Genomic DNA, 6,065 nt, shown 5'->3' with positions numbered 1-6,065 from the left:
ATGAACAACAAGAAGAAGGAATCTTGCAGGAACCTTTACAGGAGATTCAACCTAATAATGCACCATCACAGTTGGTTCGCAGATCTTCTAGGCCTCATAAGCCTTCAAAAAGGTATCCTCCTTCAAACTATATTTGTTGACTGATGAAGGTGAACCTAATTGTTTTCAAGAAGCTTGTAAAGTTGAGCACAGTAAAGAACGGACGAAAGCAATGGAAGAAGAAATGAACTCTTTGCAAGAAAATAAAACTTGGGAGTTGGTAAACCTCTCAAAAGGTAGAAAGGCTCTACAAAACAAATGGGTGTATAGGATTAAGCATGAAGGTGACGAAAAGAAGGAGAGGTATAAAGCAAGATTGGTGGTGAAAGGTTTTGCCCAAAAAGAAGGTATTGACTTCACTGAAATTTTCTCACCTATTGTTAAATTGTCATCCATTAGAGTCATTCTTGGTCTAGTTGCTGCTTTAGACCTAGAATGTGAACAGTTAGATGTAAAAACTGCATTTCCTCATGGTGAATTGGAGGAAGAAATTTATATGGAGCAGCCAGAAGGCTTCATAGAAAAAGGCAAAGAAGGCCTTGTTTGTAGGTTGAAGAAGAGTCTTTATGGGTTGGAACAGACACCTTGACAATGGTACAAGAAATTTGATTCATTCATGTTGGAACATGGTTTTCAGAGGTTGGAAGCTGACCATTGTGTCAATATCAAGATGTATGATCAAGGAAAGTATATCATATTATTGTTATATGTGGATGACATGTTGATTGTTGGGCATGATAAGAATAAGATCAATAGGTTGAAGAAAGATTTGGGTAGCAAATTTGCAATGAAGGATTTGGGACCAACACAACAGATATTGGGCATGCGGATTATGTGTGACAGGGAAAACAAAAGGTTATGGCTGTCATAAGAAAAATATATGAAGAAGGTGTTTGACAGGTTTAATATGAAGGATGCCAAGCCAGTTGGTACACCACTTGTAGCCCACTTCAAGCTGAGTACTAAATTATGTCCTAGTGATGACAAGGAGAAAGAAGAGATGAGCAAGATTCCTTATGCTTCAGCAATTGGCAGCTTAATGTATGCCATGGTATGCACACAACTAGACATTGCATATTCAGTGGGAGTAGTGAGCAAGTTCCTTACCAATCCAGGCAAACAACATTGGCAAGCAGTAAAATGGATTTTAAGGTATCTCAAGGGTATTAGTCATTATTGTTTATGTTTTGGTCATGATGAGACTGTGCTTGAACGATTTACAGATGCAGATATGGCTGGAGATATGGATACTAGAAAGTCCACTATAAGTTATTTGCATACATTTGTAGGTGCAGTAGTATCTTGGGTGTCAAGGCTACAAGGAATAGTAGCCCTCTCTACAACAGAAGTAGAGTACATAGCTGCAATAGAAGCTTGTAAAGAGATGTTGTGAATGCAACAATTCCTAGGAGAGATAGGAATAAAGCAGGACAAGTATGTGTTATATTGTGATAGTCAGAGTGCCATTCACTTGGCGAAAAACCCAACATTTCATTCAAAAACCAAGCATATTGACTTAAGGTACCATTAGATCTGGCATGTGTTGGAGGAAGAACATTTATCCTTGGAAAAGATCCATATAGATAGGAACCCTGCTGATATGCTCACTAAGATTCTACCACGAAATAAACATGAGCTATGTAGAGGCATAGTAGGAATCGGTGTGACTTGATCACTCTTATTTGGCTTCAAGTGGGAAAATGTTAAGTGTGAAGCCAAATTCACGTAGGATTCTAGATCAAATCTTTCTAGATCTCCAAGATTCTAGATCTTTCTACACTGCCATTAGTTTCTAGAATCACATGCAGGATTCTAGATCCTCCTACACCGCTAGTGGTTTCTAGGTCATTCCAGATCTCCATCTGAATCACATACTGGATTCTAGATCCTTCTTCTACCTCTATAAATTTGTAATTTCTCAGGCCATGGAAAGCAAGCCAAGTTCCAGGCCTGTTACGTAATGCAAAGTGATTTATGTTCTCCAGTGATTGTTTTATCTATTCCGTTGTTTCTAATTAAGTAATCTTATTGTTTCTCCATTTGTCTGTTTCTGTGAATTATTCTCCGCTATTGTTGTCTAAGTCTTTGAGTATAAATCCGTTGTGTGTTATGTATGCTCTGGTCTAACATGGTGATGACAATCTATGTAGATGGTTATATAGAATAGGTGATGTTTGTGTTGAATCTGACATTATCTAGTTAATATAGTAATTTGAGACATTAAAGAGTGATTAAATGTGTTTTATATATAGGTGGAAATGTTTTGTGTAAAGTTGGAGAGTTGAAACATTTCTATTTATAATTTAAAATATTAATAAAAAAACACAGTTTATTTGGTTAATATAATAATAATTCAATGCATCGTTTAATATGATAAGCTAATATAAATTCAGAGTACTAAAAATACTATCAAATCGTTCATTAGTATGATATTATTGGCTTTTTGTTCACATTGGAATGACATTGATGGGCATTGCTAATAGTAAAGGAGCGTTTTGGAGATGGTATTCTCAATGGTCCGACAGAGAAAACAAATGGAGGGAAAACCAAAATGAACTGCCAATGCATAAATAAAAACTCCTTTGACCAACGATCGATTGTCTACAATTATCATGCGTCCATATTTGATGACATGCGGGGGGCCGAATCTTTCAGATTTTAAGAAAGAGCAGAGGTCCTGCATTAAATGGTTTGTCAAAAACCAGCATTTTCGGATTTTAACAAAGAGCATAGGTCCTACGTTAAATGGTTTGTCAAAAACTACCAGCACACTAGATCAACTATTGAGGTTAAAAGCGCGACCCCATTCAAAACCAGTTCAGGGGTCCCGCAGAATAGTTTATGGTTTCTTCAAAACAACTTCTGATTTGTTGGGGCCCCGCATAATCCTCCCTTTCATTCCAAACACTACTTTTTATATATATATATATATATATATATATATATATATATCGCGGTTAAAACTAGGAAATTTATATGTAAAGTTTATATAAAATGATGGGACTTTATCTTATCCGTATAAATCTTATATTTTACTCATAAAATATGTTTCATATTTTACTTAAAAAAATATTTTTCACTGACTTACCAAAAACATGCCTTGCCAAAATAAATGGGATTTTATATTATTAGTCCCTGCCATCTGGCAATGGCCAGGGACTATAGTAATTGATTATTAGTCCATAAGCATTAGTTTAGCTGCTTGTTCGTCTTTCCCATCTAGTACAAAAGAAGTTTAAGCAAAGTTTTTATGCGCAAACAATTTCACCATGTTATTTGGCCTCTTCCCGAGGCTGACCATATATTATGTGTGTTTTTTGCTCGTATGTTCATAGTGTAGACTAATATGTGTTTTTTGCTGGTATGTTCATAGTGTAGACTAATGCTAACATTAATCTACAGTATTAAATGCTAAAATGCTAAAAGTTATAATGCAGCAACGCTTATACTTGTTATTCCCACTGCCACCTACACACCCATCCCACTGACCCCTGCACACCATGCACACGCCACCTACACACCCATCCCACTGCCGCCTGCATGCCATGCACATTTCGTGTGTTCAGTGGCCTTCACTGCCTCACCTTTCAAACTCCCATAAAACTTTTCAAACTCCCATATTTGTGTTAGCTTTTCCTTTTGTTGCAGAGGCATCAGTTTGCCAAAAGAAGGTGCTACCTTCTAGAAGGTAATTTGAAGCATGCCCGGTTTACCAAATAGAATGCACGGGGACAACCTTGGAATACTAAGCAGCTAACGGGGAGGATGGCGGTAGAGGATGGCACTATTTGCAAATACCGTCTGGTGAAAACACCGCACGCACAAAGTGTGGTAGGCCTGCGCCGAGAGCATAGTAAAATCCTTTGTTTGCGGGAGGAGCTGAGCCCGAACGGTGAAAGAGCCAGGGGAGGCTGGGTAATCTACCAACCATGGTAGTATGGCCTTGCTGCTTTAGGTAGCATAGCCTCTGTGCTGGTTGTGCTTCTCAAGCCGTTGCTGGAAATTCAAGCCACATAAAAGATTATCCAGATATTGTTAAAATGTTATGAATTTCTCTATTTCTGTATCCTAGTCTTGAATTTGAATTTTTGCATCACAAGATACTATTAACTTGAATTTGAATATACTATTAACTTGAATTTGAATTTTTGAGCTCGAGTTAATTACATAGATGATCTAGCTAGACAGGTTCAATGGACACTGTAGGTGCTTTGCGAAGAAAAAAAAGAACCCAAATTGGTCGAACCTATTATGCGAGAACTGGGCAGTTGCTTTCGCTCGCACCTTCCAAGCTTTCTTCTAATATTTCTTTTGTTTTGATAGAAACGAGGGTTGTTCACTGTAACCTCCCAACTAATCTTTGCGAGACATTATCGCTAACTGAGCAAAGTTCAATAGGCTATTTCAGCCATCTGTAAATGCAATGGCATGTTGGTGCGATGTGTCGTGGCCTGGGCGGGCAGGTGGCGATGGGTGGGCCAGACATACCTGATACCTAGTGGTGGTGAGCACCATGTACATGCAACACAGTTTCTAGACATCAAAGATATGAGACTAGTGGGAAGCTGTGGGGTCAGTTGATGGTTTGAGGCGATGGTTGATGCTCACGAGGTGGATGCTGAGTAGGTTGAATTCGGGATGGATTCCTACAAATTTCTCAGGGATTTCTCATAGTTAACGAATCCAAAGAACCAAAACTTGTGACAGTGGACTGTCACGATCTGAGTATACTTTTCAACGAGATTGTCTTTGTTTACAAAAGGATTCACAATCATCAGATTCGCCAATTGTATCCCAACTTGCATTCAATTTTATCACTATTTCAATTTCCCCCAATTTTTATACTAAAGGATTCCATAAAGTAAAGTAGGCATCACTCACCCTATAGTAACTCCAGGATGCATCTCCAGAGGGAGCAATGAACGACAAGGGGTGAATGCTGCAGAATGTGATCTTCATGGTGGAGATGTACAAAGTTCCCGCAACGGGGTCAATGGAAGTCGACATATAACAAGTGTACGCTTTCTGTAACTTCTTCTATGGAGAAATGGAAAAGGTTTGTCGGAACAGAGCTTCAAAGCCTCCTTTTGTTAGGGCTTCGACACCCAAGGTCAGCTTACCCCACGCCACATCCGACATGTTGTTTCCAGTTTTCACTGCATTTAAAAGAAATCCATTAATTCAAAATGCAAGCAGGCAGGCAAGAACAATACGATAAAGGTGAACTTATACTTGCAGTTGGTCCAGACCTCTGAGGCCAAATTCTCGGCTTTCTCGGTCCATTTGTTGAAGCAGTGCTACACCGACTGCATTGGGGCTGCACACAGACAAATCTAATATGAGAAAAAAATAGAGAATGCTTTGTTCGATCAAACATTTTTTTTATGCGAGCGCACACTTTGAATGCTCTACTAGTGATGGATGCACAATATACGAGCTGGGGATGAGATGTTCTGCCGGGGCCGTCCACGTCGCAGCGTCTTGGTTGTGAGGATGGGCAGAAGGGGCCGAAGGATAGACTATGAATTTGGTGCCCCATTTTCTGCTATCCTTCTCTGAAGTACCTGAATCTCGATTCAACACCTCCGGGGTACTCGGACCCCCTCAGTGTCAAGCTTTGGATAAAGGATCGGTTGCGCCACTCTGTTAGTCATTTCAAAAGCTACTGCTCATGGGTTGCCTCGACTCCCATGTGCTTTCACAGCTCTGATCCCCTTGATTTTGGCTACCTATTTCACAGCTCTGATCCCCTTGATTTCGACTACCTATCCTCTGTAGGCAGAGCATAGTTACGTTGCCATCTCAATGTGCAAAGCATAGTAGAGTTTTCTTAATCGTTGTTTCAAAGACACCTTCAAAGAATGATTGCATGTTTAGACAAGTGGAAAACATGCGCGTCTTAACCTGGCACAACCACGATTACATACATATATCTTGGAAAGTCACTAAAATTCATTGCATGTTAGCCCATTCTCCAATGATATTTAGAATGATTAAGTAGGAACTCTCACGATGGAATCTCACGG

General features: G+C 39.3%; 1 pseudogene; it reads right to left on the bottom strand.

Moving 5' to 3' along the window:
* Positions 1-4,643: 4,643 nt before the first annotated feature.
* Positions 4,644-5,693, bottom strand: LOC149167219 (GEM-like protein 5; annotated as a pseudogene).
* Positions 5,694-6,065: the final 372 nt, after the last annotated feature.

The sequence above is a fragment of the Pinus tabuliformis genome, chromosome 5_1, assembly GCF_031772625.1.
Source record: "Pinus tabuliformis cultivar Carrire ecotype Pingquan chromosome 5_1, CPIR1, whole genome shotgun sequence".
NCBI classification, from domain to species: Eukaryota; Viridiplantae; Streptophyta; class Pinopsida; order Pinales; family Pinaceae; genus Pinus; species Pinus tabuliformis.
The sequence above is the reverse complement of the archived record's forward strand: the minus strand, read 5'-3'. Positions and strand labels throughout refer to the sequence as shown.